Genomic DNA, 12,358 nt, shown 5'->3' on the forward strand with positions numbered 1-12,358 from the left:
GTGACTGTCACATCTCAAGCCTTAAACGAGTTAAAATATCCATCTGGAAATGCTGAAAAAGGGCACCTTGATCTCTGTCAGGCTCCATCATTTCAGCACAGTCTGCAGATCAAAATATGTTGTGACATTCTCATTAATTAAGCTGAAGAAAATTATTGAAATGCAAGCTGTCTGAGAATGCTCTTTACTATGTTGATCACTATAAATTAATGTTCAGAAAGCAAAAATATGTATTGTAAGCACCCTGCATATCATTAAAAAACATATGTTGGGTTTAATTTGTCTAAAAAGCACGGTGGGACAAAAAGGCTTCATAATAGCCGAACTCCAGCCAGGATCGATGTGATTAGTGATTGTTTAAGATTTGTTGTTAGATTCTTTCATGGTAATATTTTCTTAGATTTAGGATTAACCTTACAGAAAACACCAAAAAATGAACACATCAGAAGTTGTTTCTCGGTTTACTGTCATTAATTAAAACAAGACTTTTTCAACTATCTACAGGCTGAAATTTAAAGTTCTCTTTTATTTTTATTGTAATTATGCCAGAAGCCTTTAGTAAGTTTGGGACTTTTGGAATTCTGAGCAGTGATTGGCTTGCTGTTTTCTTTCCAGAAATCTTTACAGTGTTTGAGTTTAAGGTGAACCTAAACTAATATTTTTACTGTACATGAAAGGATAGACAACCCTTTTATATAAACTATAAGTATTATTCTTTTTTTTTCTAAATGCAACACCCTTTATTAAAAAAAAATGTGTAGCCCCTTCTATTCTGTTTTGATTGCCTCTGAATGAGAGCGCAGAGCCTCTCGGGATACCTCATTTGTGAATCCTGGGAAGCTCCTGGCTGCTCTTTTTGCACATGTCCTATATTGAGCATGCGCAGAAGCAGAATTTTCCTACACTGAGGGGAGAAAGATACCAATCTCACCCATGCGCAGTGAGAAAGAAAAAGAGGGGGTAAGATGGCGGCACCTTTAATTCCACAGATCTCTCGATCGTGCTGGAGAAGTCCTCAATCAGGTTCCACACCATTTTGGAAATTTCCTTTGTCCTGGAGTGGGACCCGATCGAAAACTACTTCAACACCGTTGAGACATTTGCGGAATTAAAGGTAAATGTAATTTTTTGAATTTTCAGTTTAGTTCCGCTTTAAATTATAGACAACCCCTGACGCTGGTGCTTCATCTCTAAAGCAGTCTTACAACTTCAACTTAAGCTGTTGATCCCTCTATGATCCTAGTTCAAATGGTTCTGTGCCATCCCACCTTTTTTCTTTGTTCTGGCATAGATGGGACACTGGGCGCCACAATGTTCTTCCACTTGTTCTTCCATCACCCAATCTCACACTGTGCAGGCATTAGATGGGGTGATGCCCCTTCCAGAAAATGTAAAACTTTTTTTTTTACATCAGAGAAAAGCCGCAGCCTCCTTTGATATATGATGTATGTAAAGACCGTGGCAGTAAAGACAGAAGAGGAAGGTTATTTTTTCTTTAAATGAAAGGGTCAGCCACCCTTTTATATAAAGTAAAAAATGTTGTGATAGGTCCACTTCAGGGCAGAATTCACATGGAGCAGCTACGGACTCTGTCCCATCAGTCCACCCCCTTAACCCTCGCTATACTTAGCGCCAAGACCTCCTATTAATTCTCAGTGGGTACCACTTGCCACTTCTGTAGGCAGGGGTTATTAGCTCCATCAGAATTCAGCCTAAGGGATGTTGGGTATGTTTATTTTATTTCAACATCTCAAAAATTATTCATGTGATTAATGGTAATAAGGCCTACACTGGTATTACAACAGTGCTTCTGAATTGTTCCGGAACCCAACATTAAGTAAAAACACACAAATCAAAATAATTTCCTTGGACACCTTGCAGTGATAAGACTAGAGGTTGGATGCAACATTCTTGGAGGACATATTCCTAATGGTTAAGGTTTCAAATACCAAATTGGCAGTAATGTTATTTGATGGGTGGTGGGTGGGTCTAATATATATATAACCAATTCCTATTCCAATGAACCAATAAATGATTATCATTGCTCCATTTCAGGAAGTTAGGAGTGTACTGGTTTTCTAATAAGATCCACAGACATTTTTCCTGTACTGACAGCTTGTTTCGAATGACAAAACAAACATATAAATAATAATATTATATTATTACTGTATTTTTTTCTATTTAATCCCTCTAAGTATATAAACATTAATAAAACAATTCTTCAAATAAAAGTTTTATCATATACAAAACACAAACCCTATAGATGTGATTCTTTTTTAATTTCCTGAATGAAATGAGCTGCAAAAGTACCATTTCACGGTTGATTCATTTATCTTTTTAATTCATTCATGTATTGCTTTTTTGAACTCTGAACTTGTTATTTGCCCAGTAAATGACTCACGGTTCCCCAGGGAAGGATCTGATTTCACAAGGCCAAATTCAGGTCTTGATCTGATCAATTAGATGTGATGTCAAATTCAAAATTACTTTCCCTAAATATTTTATTTAAGTCTGTGAGATGGGGGATTAATAAAAAATAAATAATTGTCAATTTATTGCATGAATTATATATATATATATATAGATATATATATATATATAGTATCGTTTATAACTATATAGTATACAAAACCTCTGCTACATGTTATATTCTGCTATATACAACTCACCACATAATGGAACCTAAAATAAATTACATTTTAGAAAAAAAAATAACCCTTGATGTAAAATTAGGCTACGACACAAAAAATAAGACAAGGAAAAAGTAACTCCTGATTTTTGTCTGTGTTTTTATTTTAGCTGTTGCTTTAGGTCTTCCCACTGTGAGCCTGATTTGAAATTAGGTTTTGTTATCAGCAGGGGGAAGAAATGTAATAGTCAGTATAAATAGGACTTTGGGTAAGTATGTCATACCATGATTTAAAGAGCATGTAAACCCAAATAGGGGTCCTAATTTATCCTTGTGTTTTGTATATCTGTGCAATAAGTATGAAAATATCTTTTGATCTTGCTAGAGAATCTGTATTTTACTGTGAATTGTCTGTTGTGCTCAAATATCAAGCAGTGTTACCAACCCTGTCCAGTTTTGTTAGAAATTTAAATTCCCCACCCACAGACCTATGTATTAAAGATTAGACAAAGGAGGAATTAGATTGCTGTCCTGTTAACAACCACGGCCAGATTTGTATTTTTTCTCCAGCTGGCTTGTGCTTGGTTAACCATGATAGTTATGACCCTATGCTAAACCCTTCTATGTATTATAATGATAATATTACAGCCACAAATGTCACCCCCATTGGCCATGGCACAACCAAGTGACCTTGTAAGAAGGTCTTCTCCATACAGCAAGTGGTCCCCTTGGGAGATAAACTGTTTTACTAGATAGGTAAAATATAGGAAAAAACATATGAGTAAAGATCGTCAATAAGTAATAAAAAAAACAATTTAACAAGCACGTTATATGTAAATAGTATGAAAATTGCACTGACTTGTAAATGGGCCAATCAAACTCTCTAGGTGCAGAATTGTATTGGTCAATTAGCATTTAACTTCAAGTATGTAATTTTTCAATTGCAAAAGCATTGGTTTATGGATTCCATATAGGGGCTGCTGTCGGTTTTCTCTGTTTTTGTCTACAGACTGAAGGGTAGCCGAGGAGCTACAATGTCTTCCTGACTATAGGAAAACTCCATGTCCCCTTTTCTCTTGCATTGGGCCTGATTTATTTAAGCTCTCAGAAAATTGGGGAGGATACACTTTTATCAGTGAACATGAATGATCCAGAAAACCTGGAATGGATATGGTCCAGGATTTTAAAAAATTGCTAACAAATAGTAAATGACTTTAAGAAATCCATTCCAGGTGTGCTGGATCACCATTTTCACTGATAAAAGTGTATCTTCTCCAGCCTTGTCCATTGCGTATCATGGATGAGGGTGTTTACATTTGTAATCTTTACTTTTGCCTGTACTGTACGTTTTTTATCCTGGTCAGCCAAAACTTCAACAGATGCAGGGACAATGAATAGTTCAGTGCCTTCTGCCCAGTGACATTGTGCTCATTGTGCCAGGGTAGGGGGTATTTAGCCAAGGACTATACAGAAGTCTGATGTAATTTATGCTGTGGTTTAGGCCATCCTTTAGTAAGTGTCTGAAACCCTGGCACAACCTGGGCAGAGACACAGCAGAGTAATTATGCAGAATGGACATGGAGCTCAAAGTCTGCTGATACTAGTAATGATCCATCCTAAGTTCATGGTTCTGTTATTTCTCTTTATCAAATCACCATGTGTGTCTGTCCAATCCCCGTGTGTTCTTATTTAGTCCCCATGTGTGCCTACTCAGTCCACATGTGTGTTTGCCCAGTCTCTTTGTCTGGCTGACCTACATGCAATGTCTGGGGAACATCCAGTAGAAACAGAAAATAATGCAGTGGTTGTAGTACAGCAAAAGCTGACGAAAAGGTTTCTGTATTTATTATCAACACTGACTCCTTTATGTTCCCAGTGTCAAAACAGGAAGTGGTGCTGCAATTTGGAATGTGGAGGGCAGTTCAGTGGTGACAGCAGAGGGCGCTGTAACTAATCAGAGTATAACCCAAGCAGAGGCAGATGGGGATATAGCTGGGAGGAGTGTAAAAAATAAACTTGCTTAGTATTCTGAGTCAGAAATTTGAAAAAAAAAACATAGAACAATGGGTAAAGAATAATGATTCCCAGCTGGTATAAAACTGTCTGATTATAGGAATCATTATGTGATAAAAGTGGAAAAGTATTATATATTATTAGATGTGTTAAATCTCGTATATGACATATTGATGTCTGCCTGATATAATTTTTTGGTATTATTTATTATAGGTTGGTGTTTGCAAGTTGGTGTTTGCAAATCAAGACATTCTGAATGGAACATGAATTGTAGCCATATACTATATTATGCATTTATTAGGTATTTATAGGGAATAATTGAAAATGTCTTCCTAAAATAACAGGCAGAAGGATTGTATCACCAAGGCATCAATAAGTAAAAAAATAAAATACGCAGGCAGTTTCTCAGTAAATGCCAAAACCAAAGGTAACTGAGATACTTACTGATTTACTGGTGGAATATTCTATGAAACTGCAGAAAAAATATAATTATTAAATATGCAATGTGTTTGGCTCCTTATTCACCTTTTGTTTTGTTTTTTTCTTGTACACTTTATAGAAAGAAATAAATATTAGTGTCACAAAGAAAATAGATTTTAAATTCTTTTTTTGATTGATATTTCAACATGACATATAAATCAATCCTCTGTCAACCGCTACAAGCGTTTAATGTGCCATCCACATGTTTGATAATTGATCTGTATTAGAGAAATATGTTTAAAAAATCAATCTTAAAAAGAACCTGCCTTGCTAGATCAATTCTCAGTCTGCTTTCTATATAAATATGTAAAAAAAGGATCAATAGAAAATCAAACTTTTTAATTCAATGTTTTTGTTGAATCAAAATATCTGGTATATAGTAAGTATAACATATATTGTACTTTTCTGCTCCCCTTCCCCTCATTGTGTTTAAAATTGGAAATACTCCCTTCAATGCAATCAGCTTTATATTAAGGTAAAAAAAGGAAATTTTGAGTTGATACAATTTAATATATTAGGCAATAACCAATGCATAACTCAACGACTGAAAATTTTTATTCTGAAATGAAATTCTGTACAATGGATAATATTTAATACAATAGATTTTATTGTATAGATTCATTTAAAAAAAATCACATAGCCATTTTATACAAATTCACTTTTTTTAGAAGGATACCAGAATATTCTAACTAGCAATGAAAGTAAAGACAATGGGTTAAAAAAATAAATAAAAATAAGTAACCGTTTTTGTGAAGCTGCCAGAGATATATGTCATAAAGGTTTATAGCTATGAAGTACATGCGGTATCACAGCTGTCACCTGGAGTCTTTATTGAAAATAATCAATAGGGTTGACAGTTTGAGAGCTGTAAAAAGACTATAGTTTTTTTTTTATGTGTCTGACATGCTTTTCACTGGAACCCTTGAAGATGTAATTTTATTGAGAAACTTTAACATTTTACCCCAGGTATTAAAAAAGTCATGGCTGTTAACAATCTAGTAACTGGTACAGCCCCTCCACCCAACCACCACTACCACCACCTCCATTACAATGTAACCATTAAAGCCCACCCCAGGTTGTGGCACACTAATTCATTGGGATTGCAAAAAATTAAATATGCCGAATGATAGGTACATGCTCCACCTTTGCTGTTAACAGAATTGCTACGGAAGCAAAATAAACATCTTAGCTGCTACTATGACTTTACTTCCTCACTGGCCAGACCAGTATAGCTCTAATATTGCCCCCTCAATGAAAAGGTAGAAAATACACCAAGTCAACCATCAAAAGAAAAATGCTGTGGAAGCAGGTAAGTGTCCTACTTGGTGATCTTGTAGCTGATGAGTTTTTATCAGTGACAGGATCACTAGATTGACATGGCCCTATTCAAACTAATATGATAAAGATTTATCAGGAATGAGCCAGTTGCCTATACACCCATGGATCAAAGATATCCCCATACTGCTTATGATGTAGGTGAACCCTCAAAACGACTGCTCCTGAGATCCCCTACCGTACACATAATGAGCCTGATTTATTAAAGCTCACCAAGACTGCAGAAGATAGACTATTATGGGATAACCTTGGCCATTCAGCAAATCTGGAATAGATTTCTTAAAATTGTTTCCTTATTTGTAGACAATTGTTTTTAGTCCTGGACCAGAGCCATTCCAGGTTTGCTTAATAGTCCATTATATTCTATTCTCTCCAATCTTGGTGAGCGTTAATAAATCAGGGTCAATGTGTGGAGAGGCTCCCAGTAATCAAGGCCTTACAATTGTCTTTCCAAAAAAGAAATCAATGTTTATGGAGAGGGGGAAGAAAAGGGCTGATAATGTTGGCTGAGATTGTAGTGTAGATAGTATACTAAGGTGCTATGTTGTCAACCCAAACAAGTTTTGGAGCATAAATGATTGCTAACAGATTTAGAGGTGTTATTCCTTAAGTGCAACATTGGGGAAATGTGCTGGAGAGATTATGACATCTCTAAGTAAGTACTTTTCAATGGCCACAATTTCCTTTAAGTAGTCCGTGTCTCCACTACAACCAAAATTAAATAAAAAAAAGATTCATGCTAATCTGTGGGCAAAGTAGGCCCCCATCCAGCCCCCGTTCCTAACTCATCTAATCAAAAACCTCAACTAAAGCTATGATCATGTAATGCTCAAAGATTCTTCTTTCTTCCCATGTTTCAGATTGTTGCCCTTCATTGAGTCTACAAATCTTTGCTGGTGTGACATGATCACTTCCTGTTGATGGTCCATGCCCTGTGACAAGTCGACAAGTGGACATCCAAAGAAGAAACCTCCTGCAAACGCCAATACTTTCGGCATCAGAAGCAGATTGGCATGAGTAAAAGAAGACAGGCAGAGACTGGGGCATGGGCACCACTACAGCAAGGGATTAGTGGTCCCTCGGGGGGATATGGGGTGGGAATTTTTTTTTATTTTGCCCAAAATGGGTTTTAATTTCTCACTGCTGAATAAACTAACTACTACTAACTGATTCATTTTTCATCACAGGAAATCCATTGTTCCATTATCTTCAAATACAAATAAATAAATATGAGCTTCAGGGGAAGTCGTATTTTAAATTTAATCTTTTCAAAAATAAATCATATATGTTAAAAATTCAGTAAAAAAAAGTTCTTTAACAACCTAGACCTATTCCCCGTGGCATTACCACTCATCAAATGGTCAGACGGACTACTGAATTTTTCATCAAGAGCTGATATTAATACCCCAATCAGAGGTCTATTCACCACCTTACTGGCTCCGCTGTCAGTTAACTCTTTCAAGTTCCAGGCTTCAGGTGATTGAAATGACAGCTTGCTCCTTGGAATCATAATGAAAGCGTCATTTAATCCTGACAGCCTCTGTTCCATGGAGAGCCCGTCAGATGAACACTTGCGAGGCCTCAGCCACTTAAGTTATTAATACATATTATAAAATATTCAAAACATTTGCCCGTTCCAAAGCTGTCAAGAAAAAAAAAGAAATCTATGAAAGTCATTCTAAAAAGATGACATGGAGGATTCAAAGAAAATTACCTTTATATTCAGATTTTTAATAAAATACATAATTTTCTTTGGTGTAATTAAGCCAGAGACATGGTATAGTTTTTATTGAAAATATTTTTTGCCTATTGAAGAAATAAGCAGAATAATAAGTGTGTGATGTGGGAGCTCTCATTTAGGGCAATATTATATATGTATAGTGAATGACATATTGTTATAATTTATTTTACATATAAAATATAATCTATATCTGTTAAGGTTAGTTTAAAAAGAAAAAATGTTCATAATAGTTTAAACAGATTCCTCAATTAGGTAAAGAAATACTGTAGCCCTATACTTATCATCGTATAATTGATCAAGCTAAAAGGGATCAAAAGATGCAATTTATCATCAGGGAAAATAATAAATGATGCAACACAAATGGTATCAATTAAAAAAGAAGTTCCTAACAACAACCCATTCAAATTGACCATTATTCAAACCGCTATGTTAAAACATAAAGCCAGCCCAAGCCAATTTACTTGTCAGTGGCAAAATTAATTGAAAGCTCAATAAATTGATAAAATACAGGATCTGTGGTTTACAATTTTTATTCAATTTCATCATTTTAGTAGTATAAAGCTATACATTAAACCAGAGAGGCCTGCAGCAGGGAAATATGCGGAGGGAAGCATGACAGGGTGTTCGGACAGACACGAGGTAAGGGGGGTGGTTGGAAAGGGTTAAGGCCAGTTACAGGGAAAAGGAAGGAGGGGGGAGAAGGTTGGGTCGGAAGTAGAGGGGGAGGAGTGAGGAGAGGGTAAAAGGAGAGTGGAACGGAAGTGAGGCACATTTTTTGAAAAGAAGAAGTTGCCCACTCTCCCGCCCTTGTTATAAAGGGAGTGTAGGCGGTTGAGGTTTGGTGGAAGGTAAGAGTGCTGGGTAAAGTTTGGTTAAGGGGGCACCCAGGGTGGTGGTGAACCCCCTTTAAGTGGTAAAAAGTGGAGGCCCCTGAGGTGGCACTGTGCTGCTTAGGGGCCAGATTGGTATGGCGGTTTTGGAAAATATGGTGATGTGGTGGTGGCGGACTTTACCTTCCGGACCTGCAACCTAGTTGTTTGTTGGGGAAAATGGTTTAAGCTAGAAGTTGTAAGGGTTGTTATTTGATAGCCAAAAAGATTATTGGTGTCACCTAAACTGACCGGAGAGGCCCAAATTGCTTTTTGCTCTAAAAAAAACCCTAACAACCTCTGGAGGAACCCTGGTTAGGAAACATATCCATAAGTGTGAAGCAACTTTTAAAAGTTTATTACATTTATACAGTGGTCCAGTCCATGCCAATAATGATCAATCATTCAGGCTCAATTTGTCTTGTATAGAAAAGCTTTATGTAATAATCCTCTACTTACTATTCCAGTGTAACTTTTGGACTTGCAGAACAAAAGCAAGCATATTTCCTTCAAGAAGAAAGAACCATCTGGCTGCCATTGCTGACCTTCTTTTGGACATTTCCATGGAGGTGTCTGGATCCAAAATTTCTTAATATGACTTAGACTAGGCTTTTAGTAAGTGACCGAGAAAAGTCCTCATTCTTTATATTTATGCTTGTACCTAAACAGTGACTTTTGTGTAAGGTTTTTAAGGCTAATTTCAGATGTGCGGTAAAACACAGCCCTCAGTCCCACCTCTTTGTGTTTGCATTTGGATGGACATGTGTTGCAGTGCAGTCCCTGGAAGGTTGCTTTCCACCACAAAAAAACAATAACACAGGTGCATTTTTGACACTAGTAGAAGTTATTTATAAACAGTATGAAGGTATCTGGAAAGATGGGGAGGAATGACTGAATAATTCAGCTTGAGCTTATGAGCTATGTCAACCACAAGCATTTTTTCAACAAAGCAGGTATAAGCCTGGAAAACGTGTAGTGGCCTAAAGCTCTAACCACTGACAAAAATAAAAATATTCACATGGAGTATTCATATTGACTTTAAATATACAAAATATGTTTGTGTCCTTGGTCTGGACCATGATATATTATTTAGATGCATTTATGAAAACATATCCAATATATAATGTCCCTTAAGATTGAAAAAAGACACCATCTATTCAAATTTGTTCTATTTCTTTTTCTAATCCATGAGTCACCCAAACTGCATCAGAATCAATAATTTGCTGATTGATTGCCAAATAATTGTGTTTTCTAGGAAGGTAGCTGAATATATACAAGCACAAAAGCAAAGCATGTTTGCATCATAGGTTTTGAAATCTAAGTTGATATCAATCAGCATTAGACCTTAGGGAACCTACCCATGGAAGAACACATTTAGATACTGAGTATCCAACAGCCTGTAATGTTTCATTTTAGTTTTTACCTTCTTTATGTCTACAGGTCACTGAAGCTTACATATGGATATCAATTCAAACCACTGTTGTATGAATTAGTTGTTTGTAGCAATAAACCATGCAAAAGGCAGGGACACCAGGCAACATTCCAAGCACAGAATTCCACAATGATTCCTCAAAACAAACATTTAGCACCTGTACCTTTTTATTTGTTTTTTCAGCAATCAGCTTTTCACACAGCAGCAGAATTTCATAGCAGGGAAAGACCTAAACATTAGTCAGCTCACTTACAAAAAAAAGTTTGTGCACAGTTGGGTCTAATAATGAACAATGAAGGTTTATCCCACCTAAAGTGCTAAAAAGCTTTCTGACGCAAGGACAGGGCTTATTATTATTCCAATTAAACAAAAAGGTGTTTTCCCCATCTCAGGTGTATGAAAGAAACCTAGGGGACACATATACACCATCCACACGCATGCCAACAAATGCCTCACAGCTGTCAAACAGGGCTATGCTGTGTGATGGAGATGTGTAAATTTAAAGTGGACCTATCACCATAGTTCTTATTTTATACAGAAGGGTAGATAAGCTCCTCCCCTCCCATCTTTACCGCCGTGGCACAGTGAAATTGGCACCTTTCTTTTTACACAAACAGCAGCATATATCACTCAATCTTACGCCTGCGCAGTGTGAGATCAGGTGACATAGGCAGAAGACACAAGGGACCTGATTTATTAAAGCACTCCAAGGCTGGAGAGAATATACTTTTATCAGTGAAGCTGGGTGATCCAGAAAACCTGGAATGGATCCGGTCCAGGATTGAAAACATTTGTTAACAAATAGCAAAATGCTTTATAAAAAATTCATTCCAGGTTTGCTGGATCACCCAGCTTCAATGATGAAAGTGTATTCTCTACAGTATTGGAGCACTTTAATAAATCAGGCACGAAGAGAGAAGAAGATGGCGGTGCCCAGCACTTCCCCTGCACCAGGACAAAGCAAGAAACAGGACAATGTGGGACTGTATGGAAGACAGATCCAGAAGGATCGAGGGGAAGTAAAGGTAAGTGTCATTTTTTTAAATTCTGCTTTAAGGACCATATAGAGAGAAATACAAAATCTATGCTAGGTAAAACATCTCCTATACATGTATTTAGTCTGTGTACATAGAGTTCTTCTTTAATTGTAAAAGATTACAATGGTATAGTAAAAAAAAATATGTGATTGCTTTCCATTGATAATAAAAATCACTTGTTCTACTCTTTGTGCATTTGCTGCTATTGTCATGAGTTCCACATGAATGTAACTCAAATGAAAATCCCTAGTGTGGATTAATTCCGTGACTGACAGCTGCATAGAGTTTAACTTGCCCGGAATGCCAATATTTTGGCTTGATTTCTTGCTGTACTTTAAGCATCTGAGCTGAACAACACTGACATGAAGCCTGACATCCCAAAGAGCTCCTAAAATATTCCAGAGGAAAAAAAAATCTCTGGTGTCTCCTTCAGCCCTTAGCCAAATGAATAAAACATTTAGCCAGTCAGCAGCTTTGGCAGCGCGGCCCAGCCAAACCTCATCCGTCACTGTCACAGGCGAAATTACTGAGCGATTTCACAATGCTTAATAATCTGAACTACATATACTTAGTAAATAATAACAAGAAAAGTTCCACTTTAAAAATACAAAGAAATTGCTGCATTGTGCTGACTCTACCTGACTACAGCATTCAGCACATATGCCTTTGTTATATTCGTTCACAAATAAGTTATTACATTGGAACATTTTAACAAAGAATTTCATAAAAAGTTGCAGCAGTAGGAAATTCTGAAATATATATTTACAGTCAGTGGCCTGTGTATTCAATTCAACAAGATGCTGGAACATTCCCCAGGGATTT

The sequence above is a fragment of the Pyxicephalus adspersus genome, chromosome 8 (genome assembly GCF_032062135.1).
Source record: "Pyxicephalus adspersus chromosome 8, UCB_Pads_2.0, whole genome shotgun sequence".
NCBI classification, from domain to species: Eukaryota; Metazoa; Chordata; class Amphibia; order Anura; family Pyxicephalidae; genus Pyxicephalus; species Pyxicephalus adspersus.